Below are 23,260 nucleotides of genomic sequence, written 5' to 3' on the forward strand. Positions count from 1 at the left end.
TTGAAGCAAAAATCAGAGGCCACTACCAAGCTCAAAGTCTTTATAAAACAAACAGAGGTTCAACTACGAAAAGTGGTTCGTAACGTGAGAAGCGACAATGGATTGGAATTCAAGAACAAGGATTTTGAAGACTTTCTAGAAAAGAAGGGAACGACTCACAACTTTTCTGCTCCGTATACTCCACAACAGAATGGAATTGTTGAAAGGCGAAATTGTTCTTTGTGTGAAGCAGCTCGAACCATGTTGAACTTCGCTTCCTTACCTCTGTATTTCTGGGCTGATGTTATTGCTGCTGCTTGCTAAATGCAGAACAGATCACATCTGAACAAGCTCTTCTCAATCACTCCTTATGAGATCTTGAACAACTAAAAGCCAAATGTGAAGTTCTTTCATGTGTTCGGTTCAAGATGCTTTATCTTCAACTCAAAGGAGAACCGAAACAAGTTTGATGCAAAGGCTGATGAAGGGATGTTTTTGGGCTACTCCTTGAACTCAAAGGCATATAGGGTTCTGAATAAATGTTCAAAGAAAATTGAAGAAACCTACTATGTCACTTTTGACGATAACTATGTCAAGAAGTTGAAGGTAACTAAAGGTGCTATCCAAGAAATCTTTCCATAGTCCGATCAAGTAACGATGCCAATTTCAAATCTTTTCGAGCAATACATGCTACTTTTCGATGAACCAGAGAGAGCTATTAATTCCGAATCCAAGGCTAAAGATAACCAGGTCGACAATCTGAAGCAAATCATTGACGACGCTGCAAAGAAGATAGCAGAAGAACAACCGAAAGCAACTGAAATGCCCGTGACAAGCGAACCTCCAAAAGATAATTCTCATATTCAAGGAGAGAGTTCGTCTTCATCAGATGATTCTAAGTCACCAGTCCAGGGGGAGAATCAATCCTTATAAAGTCCAACCGAAAGTCCAATCGAAGGGGAATGTTCTGAACCAGACATTGAACTCATATCATCATTCGAGGGGGAGAATGCAAATATGAATGATGATGATACTCAATCAGAACTCGAGGAAGAAATAAACGCAGAACTGGATCCCTCTTGTGATTTAAATTAACCTCCTCTCATCAAATGGACCAAAGATCACCCTCAAATTCAAATTATTGGAGAATCATCTGAAAAGGTCTTAAATCGATCACAGCTAAAAGCGAAACAGGATGCATTATTCTCTCAAGTAGAATTTTGTATGTTCAACTTGTTCGTCTCCAAAGTTGAACCGAAGACGGTAAATACAGCTCTTGATCATTCCGATTGGGTTCAAGCCATGCAAGATGAGCTGAACGAGTTTGAACAAAACAAAGTATGGCGACTAATTCCAACTCCAAAGGATGCTTCGGTTGTAGGACTAAAGTGGGTTTTCAGGAATAAGATGGACAAGGAATGAAACGTAATTCACAACAAGGCTCGGTTGGTTGTGAAAGGTTACTGTCAAGAAGAAGGCATAGATTATGAAGAGACCTTCTCTCGAGTTGCAAGATTAGAATCGGTTCGAATCTTTCTTGCTTATGCTGCACACAAAAATTTCAAAGTCTATCAAATGGACGTGAAGTGTGCCTTTCTCAATGGAGAACTTGAAGAAACGGTGTATGTAGAGCAACCGCCAGGCTTCGTGAACGAGAAGTATCCAAATTAGTGCTACTATCTGGACAAGGTAGTATATGGCCTGGAGCAAGCTCCCAGAGCATGGTATGAAACCCTTACTCGATTCTTGAAAATGTCCAAATTTAAACAAGGTTCGGTTGACCCAACCTTCTTTCATAAGAAAGAGGTTAACCACCTTATGATAGTCCAAATTTATGTTGATGATATCATCTTCGGCTCCACGAATTCTAGCCTAACAGATGAATTCAGAAAGTTGATGAAAACTAAATTTGAGATGAGCTTAATGGGTCCGATTAACTTTTTCCTTGGCTTGAATATTAGACAGGGACCCGAAGGCATTTTTATTAATCAGGAGGAATGGATTTTGATTCCTTCTACTACAGCCCCCACCGGGTTCAGAGTGATGAAGATGATGATGCTCCCGTTACCAAAAAGCACATCAAGGAGCTGAATTAGAAAATTGACAATCTTATGGCTTCTTCCTCCTCTCACCATCCCTACTCTGAAGCTGTTATTCAGGGCATGGTTGACACTTTTTTTCAAGGCTCATGAAGCCTCAATTTCTAAAGCCAAAGATGCCATTGCAGCCTCAACCGAAGTCTGCACATAAGCGACTGAAAAAGTCGATAAACTAGTTCACAATGCTAATATTTTTCTCGAGACTTTACAGGGAGCAGTTGAGTTGAACGCTTCTAAAGTGAACAACACCATTGCCAAACTTGAAGAATCCTTTGTTGCTGAGAAGCAACACTTTGCCTCCCTTCGCCAAAGCATTCAAGAGGATAACGCTGCACTTCAGTGCTCTCTCAATGAACGTCTCACAAAGCTCCAAGCTGAACTAGCCATGGAAAACTCGATCATGGATGATATCTCTCTCAAAACTACTCAGCTGAAAACCAAAAATCTCCAACTTTCTCAGGAAAACAATGAGGTTAATCACCTTCTCTCTGAAAGGGTTGTCGTCAAGAGTTGTGTCTCAGACTTACACGCCATTCTATCGAACGTTCTGGAGGCTCACGACCCTATCTTTACCCTATCAATTAGATGACATCTTGCTAAAAAACTCCGTCCTGCACTTGAGATGTTGAGTCGCATCGAAGGTGTTTCGGAGATTGTGGTACCTCCGAAACAAGAGGGAGAAGTACCAACAACTTCGTCTCAACCTCCTCCTCCTACCCAGCTAGAACAACCAAAGACTAAGAAGCATGCTTTGGGTTCGGGCTTTAAGGATAAAGGCAAGGGTATTGTGGATGACAGTGATGAGGAAGAGGAAACAATAGCTGATGCTCTGAAGCGAAAGGCATGGAATAAGGAAATTGATCTCAATGCCAAGGTTGCAAGGGAAGCTGAAGAGAATGAAAGGAGATTAAAGGAGGATCATGACCTCCTGGAAAGAAAGAAAACCCTCTTTCCCCTCTGGACTTTGGAGAAGCTAATCAAAGAGGCTATCGAATCCCCTAGCACCCATTGGCTTGAGCCAGTAGTGTCTTTGGATCGTGAAAATACAAGGGACTCTCAGTTCGATATGCAAATCACCCGGAAGGCGTTTGTTTTCTACAACTTTCTTCCTATCGTAGAAGTACCTCATCCAGACCCAAAGGTTGATCGTGAGCTAATCGACTACTATTCGGAGTTCGCTCAACCTCAATACCTTACTTGGAGTGCTCAGAAAATTATCACAGTTCGGATCTTTAAGCCTCACGGAGCAGGGAGATTCATCAACGACAAATTCAAGGTTACCTGAGGTTCAGCCAAGTCTGAGCATACCTTCTCCCTTGCTGATTTACCTAATCTCAATCCTCATGATTGGATTCTTCTGCATAACATTCTTTTCTCCAACCCAGTCGACTATGAGCCATTCATTGATCATCTGAAACGAATGTTAGTCTGCTACATTCTGGAGGCAGCCAAGATGGATCAAGAGATCGCTTCAGTTCTAAGAAAGAAGCCCACCATTATGCATGTCGGTTCTGCAAGCGATGTAAACAACATAAAAATGGAAAAGATTCACTCAAACAATCTCCCCCTTTGCGTTAATTGGGGAGAGGACGATGCTATGTGATTCTAAACTTCCAGTTTTCTTTTGGGCAGAGGCGATCAACACTGCTTGCTACATTCAAAATCGTGTCCTGATCAACAAAGCCCAGATGAAAACTCCATATGAGATTCTATATGGACACAAGCCATCTGTCGGCCATTTCAGAGTATTTGGTTGCCTTTGCACCCTTCTTCACTTGGAGTCCAACCCAAAGTTCAATGCAAAAGCTGATGACTGCTATTTCGTCGTATGAGATTCTATATGAGTGTGTTACTTTGTGTGATTAGGAGGAGGCTAGATCACATTTGTTCCGAGACAGATATTTACCGAGATACCCGAGGTGAGTCTTCTCACTATACTTTACATTGAGTAGGTAATCAGAGTTATGTGACAGAGTATTTGTATGCTATATGTACGTTATGTGTTGTACTGCATTATTTCTATATGATTTATGTTGTGCATGTTTATAGAGTTGGAACCGGAAGGTTCACAGAGTTAGAACCAGAAGGTTCACAGAGTAGGGTCCACGGACCCACAGAGTTATAGCCTCGAGTGGCTAATATGTGCTATGTATGGTATTTTGGGGAACTCACTAAGCTTTGTGCTTACAGTGTTTGGTGTTATTTGTTTCAGGTACTAGTGATGACCGTGGGAAGGCGCCGACTTGATCAGTACACACACGGGATTTTTATGTTATGAGATCTTGGGATTTTTATATGTCATGGATTTGAGTTTCAAACATAGATGTTTTTATGAATATTAAATGAATTATGCTTTTATAAAATGCGAAAAATTGTTTTGAAATTTATGGTGTTACACCCTTCTACTACTTCTGCTCACTGCTCTACTCTCATTCTAGGCTTACCCTATAGTAACTCTCTAACCTACTCTCCGGCACCAGCTGCATAATAAATTCCTATAACCTTTACCTAACTAGCTCACGAATACCAATACATATCACTTAGACCAAATAATTCTTCGAATGACAGGTCCTACCCTACAACGGTTGGACTCAAACAAGAGCTGCGAAATACGGCTAGACCTAACCTTCTGAAATTATTTAGTCCTCGCAATATGTAACTTAATGTATTCGTTTACTAGTTAGTGAAAGGTAACTGGAACTCCTAAAAGCACAAAGCAAGCAGCATTCGAGCATTGAGTAACAAAACCAAGCATATCCTATTCAGGCCATCTCATCACTGACTAATCAGTTCTAACATGAAATTCAATAAGCACATATAGAAAGCACACATGGCATCTTCCTAGTCCTTAGCCCTAATCTAGCATGCAGTTGTCATACACATATAGTAGGTATGTAAGTTATCCATCCTAGATCCTCAACCCTAATCTAGCATGCAGTTCACATAATCATATCATATCATAACATAACATGTATGTGTATCTTGGGGAAAACTTACTCGAGCTCGGCCGATTGCATGCATCACACACCATGTGCTTTCTCAAAACTCTTTATTTTAAATTTCAGAAAAACTATTTTCTTGTAAAAAATATTTCACACCCTCGATATGAGTCTAGACACCCCCAAAGGTGTGTCCGAATCCCTCAAACCAAGGCTCTGATACCAACTTGTAACATCCCAAAATTCATGACCAAAAATTTCATTTTAATATAGCGTTTCATAGAACAATTTATAAGAAAACATCATCAAGTAATTGATTTCATAAAACCATAAATCAAGTGTCTCAAAACCATATCATAATAATGTAGAGTACAATCCCAAGAACATCAAGTGCGGAAAATAGTGGTGTGATGCGCTTCTACCGTGTCAGCTTCTTTCCTTTCGAAGAAGAAAGACCTAAAACAAAAACTTTAAACCGTAAGCACAAAGCTTAGTGATTTCCCCCATCATACAACATACTATAAACATATAATGCCTACCCTTCAGTATCTTTCAACTGGTATCTGATTGGCATAACGGGAAGTTGGACTTCCCTTCGGTAACTTTCAACTAGAAGCCTGGAACTGACCTCCTCTTCGGTATCTCTCAACCGGTAACCGGGAGCTGACCTCCTCTTCGGTATCTTTTAACCAGTAACCGGTGACTATTTCACCCCTACCACTACCACATATCAAAATAACATTAACATACTGCTAAGCATGCATGGGTACTATCCACCCCTTCGGTATCTTTCAACCAGTAACCGGGGACAATTTCACCCCTACTAATACTAACATATATATCATAGCATCCTAACACATAAAGCGTAACAAATAGTGGCATACCAGCTAATTATCACGAAGACAATCATCTAACAACAACTCCTACTTAATGGGCTGGCATTGTGGCCTTAGACCCACTTCTACTGGAAGGTAACTCACCTCAATGTCATGAAGTAACTGAGCTGTCCTCGGTGCTGGGATCAACTCTCCTCAAACTCCTACACATAAAATCTCTTTTAGTTACTCTTTCAAACTTAAAACCCCCTTTAAAGGTCAACTCGGGTCAATAGTCAAGTCAAAGCTCAACATCCTGGTCAAAGTTAACCTTCTGGTCCAAGTCAACATTCTGTTTGACTCGACTCGCCGAGTTCTACAATTAAGAGAATCTCGAGTTCGCGATCTAACTCGTCAAGTTACCCTCTAACTCGTCGAGTTTCTCTTTATGACAGGATCGGGACTTCCCATTTGAACTCGTCGAGTCTTTCCATGGCCTCGTTGAGTTCTACTTCATACAGGTCGGGACATTTGCTCATTGACTCGCCGAGTTCATCCTTGGACTCGTTGAGTTCTTGACCTTTAAGTCCAAAACACGTCTAATTGGCTGTGTCACCTTCTAGACTCAACAATTTTGCTAAGTAACATAGAAGATTGGGGGAACCACAACTCAACTCGCCGAGTCCTAAGAACGACTCGTCGAGTCCCCCACTATCCAAATTTATCCAGTCGATTTCAGTCGGGCTTAATGCATCTAAAACATACATCTAGCCTCCTAGAGTTAATATTACACGTAAAGTTACATACTTTACATTCATGCATGGTCCATTTAGCTCAAAAAGCCCTAAAAAGTGGTTCGTAGGATGCATGGGACTCCTATGGCCATAAAGTTGGCACCTTTATGCCATGGAATCCCTCAATGACTTTGGATCTGAATTCAATATCCCAAAACATGTTTGCATCCATGAATGCTTCAAACAATGGCTCCTTAAAACCCTAAACTACTCCAAGAAGAGATCTAATAGATGAATGGACAAGGAATAAACTTTATACCTCAAATGAGATGGAAATGTAGTACTAACTTTGGATCCACTTGCTTCCTCTTGAACCCCCAAGCTTCTTCTTTCTTCTCAGCTTCAAAATCACCAAAAGTACACAACAGTGGCTCAAGAACACTCAAAATGGGTTAGGGTTTCGAATTAGGGTTTTGTGGACTAAGGGAGGTGATGAGGGAGGCAACAATAGGGGTGTTAAGGCCTTCAAATAGGGTGCAAACCCTAAAAATTAGGGTTTTACTATGGCAGACCTACTCATCGAGTCGAGGCTCCTCGACTCGTCGAGTAGGCTTCAAGTCCCGCGTCTAACATATCCAATTCCTACTCGACGAGTTTAGGGCCTCCAACTCGTCGAGTCCCTTAACAAATATGAATAATTATTATTTAAATATGTACCAGGAACTGGGCATTACACTCTTACTCCTATTTCTCAAGATCCTTATCCCCAAAATGTAAGCAGCTTCCCCTAGATCCTTCATAGCGAAACACTTCCCAAGCTAGGACTTAACCTCCTGCAAGGTTGGAATGTCGTGAGTAGTAGGTCATCCATATACAATACTAGAAAGCTAATTGTACTCCCACTAGAATTGACATACATATAGGACTCATCCTCACTCCTAGAGAAACCAAACTCTTTGAATTTTTCATAAAAGTAAAGATTCCATCTGCGAGACGCTTGTTTCAATCCATAAATGGATTTCTCATTCTTACACACTCTATTGGGGTATTTAGCATCCATAAAACCTTCTGGCTGACACATGTAAACATCTTCAGCCAACTTCCCATTAAAGAAAGCAGTTTTGACATCCATCTGCCAAATTTCATAATCATGAAACGCAACGATAGCTAACATAACCCTAATAGACTTGATCTTGGCCACTGTTGAGAAGGTCTCATCATAGTCAGCCCTGGGGTATGAGTAAATTCCTTCGTAACCAGCTGTGCCCTGAATGTATGCACCTTGTTATCCATGTCGGTCTTATTCTTGAAGATCCATTTGCACCTAACCGTCTTTCGACCTAGTACATTGTCAACCAAGTTCCAAACTTGATTGTCACACATAGATTGGATCTCTCTATCCATTTCCTCTTTCCACTTAGCAGACTCATGGCCCACCATGGATTCCTTGTACTTAGACGGCTCATCCAAATTTATCAGTGTACTATCACTGATAAACGTATCACCATCCGTAGTAATATGAAAACCATAAAATTCCGGTACCATCCTAACTCGAGAGGAACGCCGAAGAGGTAAAGTCTCGTCAATTTGTTCAACAGGAATCTCTTCCTCAATTTGAGTGCTAGTGTTAGAGGTTCCTTTACCACTTGATTCTTGAATCTCTTCAAGATCAATTGTCCTCCTACTGTACTCTTGGCATATGAGTTCTCTCTCGTGGAAAACTCTTCTTCTTGCTACGAAGACCACATTATCACTAGGTATGTAGGAAATATATCCAAAGGATTTATGTGGGTAACCAATGAAAATACACCATTCACTACGAGGTTCAAGCTTTTCGTGAGTCTCTTGTCTTACGGAAGCTTCACAACCCCAAACCTTGATATGTGCCAATGAGGGAACCTTCCCTGTCCACATTTTGTGACGTGTTTTGGCAACCTTTTTGTTGGGACTAGATTAAGGATATGGGCGGCAGTATCTAAGGCATACCCCTAGAATGAGATTCGTAGCGAAGCTCGACTCATCATGGAACGAACCATGTCCAGCAAGGTTCAATCGCGCCTCTAAGCCACACCATTGAGCTGCGGTTTCCTAGGTGGCGTCAATTGTGAAACAATTTCATATTCCTTAAGATAGTCATGGAACTCGATATTAAGATACTCATCACCCCTATCGGATATGAGCATCTTTATCTTCATGCCTATATGATTTTCCATTTCTTGCTTAAACTCTTTGAAATTTTCAAAAGATTCCGACTTGTGCTTGATTAAGTAGATATATCCATATCTGCTATAATCGTCGGTAAAAGTCGCATAGAAGCGGTTAACATCCCTTGTGGTGGATCTGAAGGGCCCACACGTACCAGTGAAAGGTGATTTAGTCATCTTTCCAAGTAAACAAGATTTGCACATGTCATTTGTATTTAGGTCAGATGACTCCAACACTCCATCCTTTTGGAGTTGGGCTATGCGCTTCTTGTTGACATGTCCAAGACGACAATGCAACAAGCATGCCTTGCCTAAACCATTAGACGAATCAATATGCAAAACATTATTTCCTAAGTTATCTACAACCATCATAGTTTCATATACACCATTACAAGGCAATGCTTCAAAATAAAATAATCCAATATAATAAGCATTAATAGAACCAATTTCATTATTAAATGAAAATCTAAAACCTGGTCTATACAAACGATTGAAATTCAAATCTAACCCTAAACCACAATTAAGCACTAAAGAATAAACTCCGATCTTGGTGACAGGCGATGATTTCCTATTCCCCATTATCAGGTTCATCTTCCCATGATCCACATCCCTACTTCTTTTTAGCCCTGCAAATCAGAACAAATGTGAAAACCAGATCCTGTATCAAGGACCCAAGAACTAGCATGTGATGAGTTATTAGATAGAATAGTATAAATACCTAAGAAGGAGGGCTTTATCTTCCCATACTTGATGTCCTACAAGTATTTCAGGCAGCTTCTCATCCACTGCCCTTTATCATGGCCGTAATAGCACATTGCTTCTTTAGGATCAAAGGAGGGAGTGGCAAAACCGACTTTTGCTTTGGATCCACTTGAAGAAGATCCACTATGGGACTTTACCTTATAGTTCTTTGAGGGAGCTTTCCTCTTTTTCCTTTTTCCATGTCAATAGCTAGGACTGGGGCAGCATTAGGAGTAGGAGTGGATTCTACTCTTTTCCCTTTCAATCCACTTTCAGCAGTTCTTAGCAGGTCTTGAAGCTTGCTCAATGTCACTTCCTCATTGCTCATATGATAAGTCATCTTGAACTGATCACAACAAGAAGTTAGAGAGTGTAGGACTATTTCAATAGCCAAATCTTCGTCAAAGTTCACATTTAACTTCAAGAGATGATCCACATATCTTTGCATTCTTTGCAAGTGGTCCGTGATGGACTCTCCATCCCTCATTTTGGTGGTGATGAACTAGGTGACTATCTCTTATGTCTCTTGACGTACCCTTTGATGGTACTTTTCCATCAAGTCCTTGCACATCTCGTAGGCCTAGTAGTCCTCGTAAAACCGCTGCAGCTCAGGAGTCATGGTGGCTAACATAATACAAGACACCTTAGTGACATCCTTATGGTGAGCCTCATACTCAGCTATTTCTTCAGGAGTAGCTTTGGACTCATCAACCTCTTTCATCGAGGACATATTCTTTGTTTTCGTAGCGCAAGGTCATTCGAATGTTGCAGATCCAATCATTGAAGTTGGAACCATCGAATGTGACCCTCATACAAATGTTCAAGAGCAAGAATGTGCTGTTGTTGGAGGAACCAGAAGCGTTGTTTGAGGTAGGCATTTGCAAAAGAATAAAGACAAGTTTTCATTAGATAAGGAATCCTTAATGTAACACCTAAATGAAATATTAAGGCTAGGACCAACACAATAATTCACAATTCGGAAGAGGGATGTCGTAATCCAATTGTAAATTATTCGAAGGTAGGTAAATGATGATTTACCAATTCCACCATGAAAAACGAAATTTAAATAAATTAGGTTTTATTAAATGAAATTCCTAGATCTTTTGAGATTCATTGAAATTTTCAATGGCATGTTTAATCTCGATTATGCCCTTCAAGTTTGTGACTGGGATACTGAGGAACACAAACAAGGTGTGAATAACCATGCAAAATTAGCTTGGCACTCTCGATGTCATTTACTACCTAATCAATGTGCCAGTTAACCACACACGCTCCATTAATCTATGATAATTCTTGAGCTACCCTTTGCCACTCTTATTAGTCCAAGTTAGTGTGTCGGTCAACCACACACCCTCCACTAACGACTTGGCAAGGTGCAATGTGCAATTTCATGAGCTAGCATCATTTTCACATTTTTCCTAAAGTAACTAAGATTGGGAATTTCTAAAAATAATTAGTTACTTTATATTTATCATTATACCTATTTATGAGAGAATTAATGTCCTATCTTTCCCGTTCGGCTAACGAACCTCCACTAGCTAAGAGTGCGGTGAGAAAGAATAGATACCCAATGGCGGTCATTTTATGGGCTGCTTCCTTAAACACCCCTTATAGACCAGCTTTGCGAATGAGAGCTACTAACGGTAAGACTGACATTTCTTATACATAGATAATATTAAACTTTTAATTATATATATATATATATATATATATATATATATATATATATATATATATATATATATATAGCATAAGGGTGTATTTTAAACATTTCAAAATACTAGGGTTTTTAATCTAATTTAAAATTTTCAAAATTAATACCTTTTAATTTAAAATCTTAAATATAAACCTTGATTTAATAATTATCCAAAATTAAACAATTAATTTAAATTATTAAATCTCATAGGATTATCCATTAAATTAAATAAATTTAACCTAATTTCATAATCCCTAAGATTTTGAAAATTTGTGAAGGGATATTTCAAAAAATCTTTAATTATCCTCTTAAACAATTAATAAGATAATTACCAAAGATAATATTATCCTAATCACAAGAATTTCAAAATCTATTCTTGGGAAGGAGGGTATTTTTGAAAACCCTAGCATCCACCAACCCTAAAATCGATAATATGGGGCCAAAGGAAAGGGTTCAAAAAACCCTAAACAAATTTCGAAACTAGGGTTTTGAAACCTTAATTCCAAAAATCTATGCCCTAGTGTTTATTTTCCATAAACCCTAATTTTTCAAATCAAACTATTGTATTAAATCTAATTGAAAATAACATCAAAAGGCTCTGATACCATTGATGGGTTTTATACAAACAATCCTATGTGAGCATGCAACCCTGGTTGGATCTATGTTTTCTCTATTAGGCATACAACAAATGAACATAAAAGGAAAAACTCTAATATGCATATAATATTTTCTAAAAACACATATAAAAGATTAGATTACATACCTTTGTTGCTATATAGTAATAACAACTAATTCTTGAAGTTCCTTTGCTCTTGAGAACATGTACCACAATTGCAGTACCTCTAATGGCTCACAAACACACTAGGTTGAAAGGATGGTTATGAGAGAGAGGAGAGAGGGTATCTTAGACACCTAATCCAACAACTTCCTATCATATTATTGATCCTTTTCCTAATCCAACAACTTCCTATCATACTATTGATCCTTTTCCTAAGCCACCACCTTTTACGACTTCACCTTCTTCTACCTCACCTTCCGATAACCCCAACAAAAGGGCTAAACCCTCAAGTCCTAGAACTCAAGCTCCTAATGCCTCACCTGATCCATATTTCGATGCCTCACCTAAAGCTTCTATTAGTGTTGAAGATTTAGCACTTGAGATGCAAAATGCTCTACAACATTTGACTCAAGGGCCTATATTTCCTCAATGTTTAGAGAAGTTATAGTTCTTTGAGTTAGGCCTAATAAACCCTGTATGCTTTGCTTCTTATCACATTTTTGGAGGGATCGTGAATCTGACAGAGATGTAGATAAATTTTCCCAATGACACATATATGTTAAGAGGATGGATCGAGATGAGTGCTACAAGTTTAGGTGTTCTAAAAGATGGGAATATTGTACTTTAGGTTTAATTGATTGTGTTGTTTAGGTTTACTTGCTTGTCTTGGAATTACATGGCTATGTTTTTCGTTACTTAAATTTGGTTAATGTTATTTTATTTGCTACTTGAATTTTTGTTAACGTTATGATATTTGCTACTTGAACTTTAGTTAACATTATGTTTTCTGCAACTTGATTTTGGTTAATTTTATTGTTTTTGCTACTTGAATTCTGGTCAATGTTATGTTTTAAAATTATACTTTTTCTTTACTAATAGGTTCATAATTGATCACAATCAAAAGATACTTCTCGTAATTCTAATGTGATTGTCTGTTCGCTATTTTTGCAAGAGGGATGTGAAACGAGTGTTGGAAAATGACTTAAAAATGAGGGGACATGAATACATATTAGATTTACTGGAATGTAATCCTATACAATGTGTTAAAGTACTATACATGTCTCGTGAATCTTTTTTCTAACTATGTTGTCATTTTAAAGTAAATTAATAATTAAAGGATGGCAAGCATGTATCGATTGAGGAAATGATGAATATGTTTTTATGATGAATGGTCACAACCAACGTTATGTGATTATAAAGCGGAGATTTCAATACTCAAAGCAAATAATTCATAAATATTTTCTTGAAGTGTTGGACAAAATGATGCTTTTTGCAAAAGACATTATAATACCAACTTCTTTTAATCAAAATCGAAACATTTTGGGACATGTTAAGAGGCTACAAAAGTTTTCAAATGAGCAGTTGGTGGACTTGATGACACTTTGATACGTGTTGTTGTCCCTGCTAAGAAATAAGATTTATGTAGAGGTAGGGAAAAAGGAGATTGTTACCAAAACGTATTGGCAATTTGAGACTTCAACATGGCTTTTACTTTTGCTATGGCCTGTTGGGAAGGGTAGCACATGATTCTAGAATATTATCAGAAGCATTAGCAGTTCCACATGCCCTATTCCCATATCCACCACAAGGTGAGTTTATGGTTAATTAAATAGTTTTATATTAGTTTGAAAATTGTTAAATTTTTTGCATTTTCACAAAAAAATATTATCTCTGTGATTTCGTGTATGTACATATTCGAGGATTTATGGCCCCGTATCATACTGTGAGGTAATGGTTTGGAGATTTCCGTCAAATACGTGCTTTAACCAATAAATAAATATTTAACCATGCACATGCAAAACTTCAGAATGTCATTGAACGTGCTTTTGCTGTGTTGAAATCACGATTCCCTATATTGAAGAGGATGACACCATTCCCATGGGTTGTACAAAGAAATATTACCATTGCATATTTCGTGCTTCATAATGTTATAATAATAATAATAATAATAATAATAATAATAATAATAAGTTCATTAATTTTCCATAACAATAGATCGATATAACAAAAACTAGATAAGACTAGACTTCCCCAAATCCATGACTATCTTGTCTGCTAAACGCTGGGTCAATGATCTCCCGAGAATACATGTAGTCTAAGAGTCAACACAAAGGTTGTTAAGATTTACAGATTTTCTACTAACCACAGTAATAATACTTTTAAAAAAAGTCTAAAACGTATTTCTTTTGTAGTTAAAATCATGTTTGATAAAAAGACAAACCCAATTTGTGGTTTCTAGATAAATATTCCTGTTAATGCTTATAGTGATCCCTATAACCGAGCTATGTGACTTGATATAACTCCTTATGGAACATCATCTGGCGTCGTGGATAAAGATTGAAGATAATTATCACCCACTTCGATTGATCCGTTGAGGTTGTAGCTAGTAACCATATGTGGGGGTGTCAACCTGTATAGATCTATACATGCGTGTCTCATTCCGAGTATTAACAGTTATAGCCGAGAGGGTATACTAAGTAGTTGAACTTAGGTAGTGAATAATGTCTCACTATAAATGCCATTAACTAAGATATACGATAAAGTTTCACTCTAAAAGCAAAGTAATTTCAATATATCCAAAAAATGTAAATTACCCAGTTAAGTAGGTAGTAAGTTTCTTGAGTACATATATAAATTACAAGGTATATGTGTTATAAATTATACACATATATCTAATATATGTGTTTGTACATGCATGATATAGGTTTAAAACATTTACAAGGTTGATAACATTTCAAAACCATTACAACATATGCATGTCATGATAATACTAGTCTATAATATATTATTTTTACATAATATTAATTATAACTAGATATACGCGTTTTTGCACGCAAATTTTATAACCGATAGATATGTTTTATAAGTATTCTCCCCCCAAATAATCAAAACGTTAAAAAGGGGTCGTAATCACTCACCTTTTGTAGCGTGATTTCGAATTAACTAAGTATATGATTTGAGCAGGGAAACATCGCGAGAACACGGTCTAGCAATGATCGAAAACCGGGATTGTATTGTAAAAATATATTAAATAAGGGACTAATCTTAATTAAAATACATCAAATTTGGGAATTATGACTAATTTTGTTAAAATTCTAAGAGAGGGGCTGAAAGAATTAATTTGAAAATGAAGTTTGAGAATTTGATTCATCCTCTTCTGTTTACAAACACACGCAGGAACAAAAACCAAGCGAACATTTAAAAATGGGACTACATGTGTAACAATTATTACATAAGGGGCTACTTTAAATTAGCTAATATAAACGGGGGGCTGAATTCATTTAAAATGAATCAATGTTTGGAAAAGAAAAGAGCTGTTTCTGTTTACATCGTACATGAAAAAAAAAAAAAGGAAACACGACATAAGAAAAATAAATAATAACGAGTGGTAATGGTGATCGAGACTTACAGCGGTAGTGGTTGCTGGAAAATTTTCACAGCAACGGTGGTGGCGGTGGGAGCTCCGACAATACTAGTACGGTGGTGACAATGGGTTGTGGTGGCAGCCTGCTGCTGCTTCTGTTTCTTCTTCGGTTTTGCGAGGACGAGAGAGGGGGGAAGGGAGGGAGGGTAGCGGCATGTGGCAGGAGGTGGTGGTTGATGTTTTCGGGTGGAGGGTTATTCCAAGGCAATGGAGGGAGTGGTTGGTTCCGGTGGTGAAGTGGTGGTGCTTCGAAAATGAGAGAGGAGAGTGAGGAAGAGGGAGTTCTTGGTTGGGTTTTATGGTGAGATTGAACAAGGGTGGAGGGGTGGACGTGAATTTGGCCCAATAGGAACAAAACGAAGATCTTAGTCTCTTTCAACAATCTTAAGAGAGAGAGAGAGAGAGAGAGAGAGAGAGAGAGAGAGAGAGAGAGAGAGAGAGAGAGAGAGAGAGAGAGAGAGAGAGAGAGAGAGAGAGAGAGAGAGAGAGAGAGAGAGAGAGATTATTGTTATATAATGCATGCTCAAAAAGTACAATGTCCCACTTTAAATATTAAAATGTCTTAAAAGCTGTTTCGATTCGTGTGTCTAATTCCAGAAATCTAAATATTTTTCTAAAGGCGGTATTTTCTAAAGGCGGTAATTGATTGATTTTAATTAAAGGATTCCAAAAACACAAACAAAATTAATTTTTCGAGTTGTAGAACTTTGGAAAATCGCATTTACAGATTTGCGTTTAATTGGTCTAAAACGTTCTATCTTTTGACTATTTTAAATATTTTTACTGAAAATATTTCGAGTATGAAATCAAATATTAAACCGTAGTTAAAGTTCAAAAACATTCTCGAAATTTCCATAAGGTGTGAAAGTGCCTTAATAGTTTCATTTTATTTATTTTTTTATAGTTTATTTTAACATATTTCATTCACATTTTAGTTAATTTCCATGCATATTTTCCTTTTTGTTATTTTATGACCACTTTCGGGTACTTTCGAATTTCGTGAGCATAATTGCAGGTTTTACGGAGAGTAGCGGAGTGGGATCTTAGGGAAGCAATTGGGCTTAGAAGTGGTCAAGAATTTTGGGCTTGATAACTACGGAGATGATGCATGGAGTGGGTTTGTCAATTACTTGAAGGCTTGGAAGAATTAAACTTTAAATTTGCAAGATGCGTGAGAATTTTCTAGTGTGCGGAGATCGATGATCGGGCAATTACGAGAGCTTTGGAGGATTTGGAAAGGTCAAATTGGGCTCAAATTGAAGAGAACTTGAAGAAAAATGGGCTAGAAGCTGATCAGACTCAAACTGGGCTAGTGGACTAAGCGGTGCAGGCCCAACAAATGAAAAAGGCCCATTCTCCATCAGTTCACGCGCCCCGCGTAAGATTTCCACGCGGCCCGCATGAGTTCTTGCATGGGCAAATTCATGATTTTACTTTTGGTTTCTATTTGAGGAAGTTTGGTGGGTTTCTTTTGGAACTTTTGCATGTCCGATTTTGGAGCCTTTTCTCTACAGATTTGGAGGACTTTGAAGGCCAAGAACCCTCAAGAACTTCATCATTTTCTTCTTGAATCTTGTAAAATGTTGGATACAATCTTTACTAACTTTGTTTTCTTGAGTTTAGCCATGCTTGGCTAGACAAAAATTGGTTGTCTTTTGTGGAATCCTTTGAATTTGGTTGAATGTTGAAGAATCTATGAACTTGTTCTTAAATCTTTATAAAAATGTTTTGTGTTTTAACATCTTATTACTACTTGTATGATTTTATTAATGAGTTTAAATATGCTTATGGTGATTAGTTGGCTAATTTCTTAATTAAGTAAAGGATTCTTAAATTAGCAAGCAACAAATGAGTTTTGTGTTAGTTTTACTTCACACAATCATGAAAACATTTTCTCCAACATGATAGTGAAAGCATTTGACTCCTCTTGGATTTGGTGACTTTTTGGTTCTTAACGCTAGTTAACTTTCACTAATTACATGCTTAATGGAAATTGTGACTTTGACTAAGGAAATTGTTATGAGCTTCTCTAACAAATTTTAACAACTAAGAAAAGTCTAGGTAGTCTCAAGCTTCTTGGATTACTATAGCCAAATTAAAGGTTTAAAACAAGTATTGCACCATTGGATTCTAATGATATGTTCATCAAAAGTCAAAGTGAGGAAACCTTAAGTCAACCATCTTTCTCTTATTGATTTTAAATCGAACTCTTATTTGTGTTTAATTGTCCATTTAAATCTTAGTTTAAATATAGTTTTATTACAAGTATTTTAAAAGACCAAAACCCCAATTTTTATTTTTATTGTTATTTTACAAGTATTTTTACAAAGAGATTTTGTCATAGAGTTATAAAATTGAACCAATCTCCTTGGATTTGACCCATTTGCCACTATACACTATTTTAGTGTAAAATATTTAGAGTTATTAATTTTGTTGGCCTTGACAACCACCAAATTTTGGTGCCGTTGCCGGGGATTGGTTTTGATTTAATCAGTTTGTTTCTCTATGCTTAGATCTCATTGTGCAGGTACTCTAATTTAAAACCCCAAAATAAAAGAAAAAGTATAGGTTGGAAATGAACACTCCTTGCATTGAAGACCAACTTTTTGAGTTAGCTCAGTTAGTTATAATGATTGGAGGTGACCAAAATGTGCAACCCACAACTCTTCCTTGCGATGATTGGGCCTAAAATGGACATCATTCCGATATGTGTCCATATTTACAACGAGAATGAGAAGAAGTGCAAGAAAGAGGAAGGTACTACTGTTTTAAAGATTTACGTTTAATTAGTCAAAAACGTCAGATTTTTCGGCTGTTTTAAATATTTTTACTAAGGATATTTCGAGTATGAAATCAAATATTAGACCGTAGTCTAAGTTCAAAAATGCTCTCGGAATTTCCATCTGAGGTGTGCAAGTGCCTCAATGGGTTAAAACGGTTTATGCAGTTTCGGTAAAATCAGTGTTATACCGGTTTGGTTTCTTAAAACAGTCAGATCTTTTGTATACAAACTCCATTTGGGATGTTCTTTATATTTTCAATGTCAGGTGAACATAAACTACGAGACTAAAGTGTTTTCTTCGCTCACAAACACGTAATATGGAATTGTAGTTTTTCAGACATATTAACTGTGGTTATAGTTTGAGTTTGTGATTTCTTTGAGATTTCCCACTACGGGTATTAAGATAGCATTTCATATATTTCTTTAATTATATTGACACTATATATTTTCCAAAATGTGCATTGAAACTCAATATGTCAAGTTACAAAGAGGTTGACGGTGAACTGACTGTTTATAGATTTAGACTTAAATTTCAGGATGTCACATAACACGTGCTACTGCAGCGGACCTTGAATATATGACTTAGTTACTGGATGAAACTATTGGGCTATAAAATAAGTTTATTTAAATTTCAGTTTTTTGCACCAGACTAAAGACATTAAAACACAAATATACTTCTTATTACAAACTGCAACAATTTGGTCCACCTCTTCTACTGAAGAGGGATACAAATGTGGCCCGAAGACTTTAGTCCTTTTTGCTTTGATAAAAAAAACATCACCTAAGTCCCTTAGAAGCAGCACATCTGGGATTTTGAGCTATGAACGTTAAGGGTTAAATGCTTTATGAATTAAGCTATCTTTAGCATCAACCGCAACACAATGAGCGTTTAGTCGTCACGCGGGTTACAAGACCTAGTCGCGATTGTTTAATCCTTTAATGACCACGACGCGACCAAGAGGATCTGGTCACATCGTGGAGGTTGATATTGGTTGACTGTGGACTTTGACCATTTATTGTTGACTTTTTGATAAGTTTGACTTTTAGTCATGTCACACCCTTGGCCGAGGTGGTGGAACATGCCGGGTTGTGCAACTAAGTCGATGGATCATAGGTAAACTGAATATATAGCACAAGTACAACAGCAAACAAAATAGTATTTGTATTTCATCTTTAAGTTTGAATACATGGTTCTTACAGATAGTAGTCATACATGAATTGCCTTGACAGGTAGGCAAACATAAGTAAAACTAGTAAACTAGATTATTTGAATGTACCCTCCCTCCCACTATAATGCTTCATTAGACGTTGTAGTAACAATGGTAGACACTTATCACCGCTTCGATTGATCAGTGGAGGTTGTAGTTAGGAGGCGCAAGTGGGGAAGTCAACCATGTATAGATCTATACATATGTATCTCGCTCCGAAGATTAATGGTTATAGTAGTGTGGGTATGCTTAGGGTTTAGACTTAGCTAATGAATGTAGTCTCACTAAAAATCCCTTAACTATGGTATGTGAAAAGCTCTCAATAGTAACTTGTAAGTAGATAAGTTACTAGGCATAATGAATTTGTATAGAGTGTATAAAAGCCAAGCATAATTGGTATGCAAGTAGAGTATAAGGATCTAGCTTTTATAACTAAGTGTGTTTCATGTATAGACTTTGTACATACATTTGTATAGTTAACATCTTCAAGAAATACCAAAAAGTGTTATGATAGGCATTTTATGACACACAATGTCACAAAAAATCATAGGGTTTTGTAGTAAAAGGCATATGTTATTAATAATAGTTTTATTATTCTAACAATATAAAAATATTAAAGTTTAAAACAAGTTTATGTACTTATAACATATAAATGTCAAACCACTGTTTATAAACCAGTATAGTTTTTACATAAAATAATAATATTAGATGTGTATTTTGTATGAATTAATATCATTTAGCACATAATAATATTAAAACTCACCTTAAAGTGTGGTTGTCATGTTTTTTCAAGTATTCGATGCGCGGAACCAAGATGTGTTGCTTCAAACACGAACCTCCAAGACTAATATAGTTTCCTAGGAAATTTTAATATAAATTAATATATGGAGGGTTGTTTTGCAACCTAACCAAGGCATAGGGCCCATTTACTAATTTAGATAAATTAAACGAAACTAAATTGGTTAATAATTTCCAAACAAAGGACACAATGATTTATTTAAATTCTAAATTTGAGTTTAAGATTTATTTTGCAAATAAATCTCAAGAGAGGGGCATACTATAAATAAATGAAATAGATGTTTGGTGATTGGTCTTAATTTGTAAGGGATTTTTGTATGGGGGGTGGGTTTTGAACATTTTTAATTGAGTTTGAAAGGTTTGGATCAGATTTGCAAAGATTTATGAAGGGGAGGGTGGATTTTGGACTTTTTAATTGGAACTTTGGAAGAAAAGGTCATCATCACTTGTTGGTCGACAAGTCCATGCATCACACAAAAAAAAAAGATTCCAGGTCTCTTTTTCTCTTCAACCATCGAGGGACAAAACCTAGGGAAAGTGGAGAAGACTTACGGTGGTAGTAATAACATGGTAAGAGGTGGTAGTGTATGGTGTCAGAAGGTGGCAGTAGGGGCATTTGGTGGTCGCAGGAGGAGTCTGGCGACTCTTTCTGCCGGTTTTCTGCCTTACTCCGGTAGTAGATCGATGAGTGGGAGTGTAAGTCTAAAAACTATGTATCTTATACGATATCAATTAATCTATTTAGTGAATGCGGAATGTTAACCAAATAGAGATTTAAGAATGCACGAAAATAACTTCAAATGCACACGATATATTAATTTATAGTCTGGTACATATGAACTCTCTCTTGACAACCGGAAATACGATGAATGGAACAGCTAAAACCCTAAACGCCTATCACCTATATATATGACCAAAATACAAGGCCTAATAAAAGCCCAAGCTTAGCCCCTTAGACCTACTCAGACCGAAATCAAGATGGATTTCGGTCACTTAACCGAAAACACTACAAACCCATTTAAATAATATAAACCAAGCATAAACCACATAAATATGTCCCAACAATCTCCCCCTTGGTTTATTGCTAGTTTTCTTCAACGTTTCTTTGCAAGATGAACACCTGATCGAACCATTGTAGCAGCCCACAACTTCGCCTCAAAAATTTTGGGCTATGAACATCTTCTGTAACTTGGGTCGGTCTAACGGTTGTAACTAGCGTTTGTATAAGGTCATAAATCAACACTCCCCTTTAATATCTGCGTTTTTGCTTCCTTGACAATAGGGAGGAATCTGATTCTTTTTTCTCACTCTCAAATGGTGATTTTGTGGTTACAGGAACTGTTTGGGGAGGAATCCTCGCAGCTCGATGTAGTTATTCTATGCGAGCATCCATTTGGTCGGGTGTTGGTACGTCTGACCTCTTGAAGAAATCACTTGCTCTTTCAGTCTTATTCGGTGTAATCATCGCTTCATTGGATATCTCTGTCATTGGTTGAAATGAGGGAATGTCTTGAAAATGTAACAATGACTAAAAAGTCCATGTGGATTATAGAATCATAAAGACCCTTCTCACCACATTTGCTTAAGGACCCAACCTTGGCTCAGAAAGAGACTACTCACAGTATCTGTGTGAACACGGAGGAACGCACTGCAATTTGTTGGGTATCAGATAGTAATCGTGGCTATTTTTGATGTTACCGTTGCATATCCTCGATCAGAGATCTCAATAAAGTTTTTCAAGTTAACAAGTTAACTTGGACCATGGAGAGACGTTCAACGATAATCGTGCCTTGCGAGGTGCATCATCCTGGTGTCTAAACCGTTAATTCCTTTACATGTGAAGAATGTATCCTAGAATACATTCGACTCTCTACAGTTTTGCATGAAAAAAGATTGTCAAGACCCTGGGTAGGATGTTTAGCGATATCTATTTCCTGGTTGGGTGAATCACCCTAGTGCCGTGGCAGTTCTTACGTAAAGATAACTGACAAGACCAATTTGACAATCTCTACAGTTTCAGACTTCTAGTTCCTTAAATACAACAGTTCTTAGAAAGATACTGCCTAACTGACAGTTTGTGTAGTTGTAAGAATTCAATTCCTTGTGAAAATAGTGTAAAGTATAATAAACGTCATTTCCTTTCCAAATTTCTTGTCCTTGCTCAGAAAATCTTGATACAATCTCCTTGAGTCTCTTCTTCAGATACATTCTCCCTGAGTCTCTTCTTCTTTTAAATTTGTGTGTTAAGATAAATGAAATTTTGATACAAAATAAAATAAAAATAAACTTAGCACACAATAAAACAACTAAGAATAAAAATAAAATTAAAATATGCTCAAAAACAATATTTTTGGTTTTTTGATTTTTCTGAAAGGAAATAAAAACAGAAATAAACATATTTTTGTAAATTTTTAATTTTTTGATTTTTGTTTCTCCCCTTAAATTTGTACATAGAGGAAAAATATGAACAAAAAGAAAAATAAAATACAAAATGTACAAAAGAGAAGTTTTTTGTATCAAAAGTTGTCAGGCAATTTAATTTCTTTTATCGGCACACACCTGCATGAATATCTCTGGTCAATCACCAATATTATGGTCCACTTAAACACAAAAGATATTTGCAAGTTGGACAGATTATCAGTGACAATACATTGCAACTATATTCCTAAATAGACCATTTAGCTGACAACGACCAAGGATATTGTTGTCCACTTAAGTTCAACAACAATATGTATAGTCAACCTTTAGTTAATTCAATATTAAGTGAACTAGAATGTGTTCCCCATTTCACGACATACCCTAGCAATCAAGGAATTTCCAAAGTGCTCTTTACTTTAGGTGATTTCTCAAATATTTGAGAGAGAAGATGGATATAGAGATCCATATGTTTTTTATCCCAGGTCGGATGTCTTCCAATCATGTAGAGGGACAACACATGACGAACAAAGATAGAAATAGAAAGATGCGTATGATTTATCCCAGGTCGGATCTTCTGATCACGCAGAGGGGATAACATATGACTGACATAGATAGATAGAAGCATAGATAGAGATGCATATGTTG

The 23,260-nt window shown here is 37.0% G+C and overlaps 1 protein-coding gene across 1 annotated transcript in view; it reads right to left on the reverse strand.

The window, feature by feature from the left end:
- The window catches only part of LOC145099429 (leucine-rich repeat receptor protein kinase HPCA1-like), a 35,795-nt gene extending 20,024 nt beyond the window's left edge, over nucleotides 1-15,771 (reverse strand). Inside the window, exon 1 of the mRNA XM_079037010.1 lies at nucleotides 15,395-15,771. The gene's annotated coding sequence lies outside the window, so the exon portion shown is untranslated. The remainder of the gene's footprint in view (nucleotides 1-15,394) is intronic.
- Nucleotides 15,772-23,260: the final 7,489 nt, after the last annotated feature.

The sequence above is a fragment of the Lactuca serriola genome, chromosome 1 (assembly GCF_051521515.1).
Source record: "Lactuca serriola cultivar US96UC23 chromosome 1, Lser_US96UC23_V15, whole genome shotgun sequence".
Taxonomy (NCBI): Eukaryota; Viridiplantae; Streptophyta; class Magnoliopsida; order Asterales; family Asteraceae; genus Lactuca; species Lactuca serriola.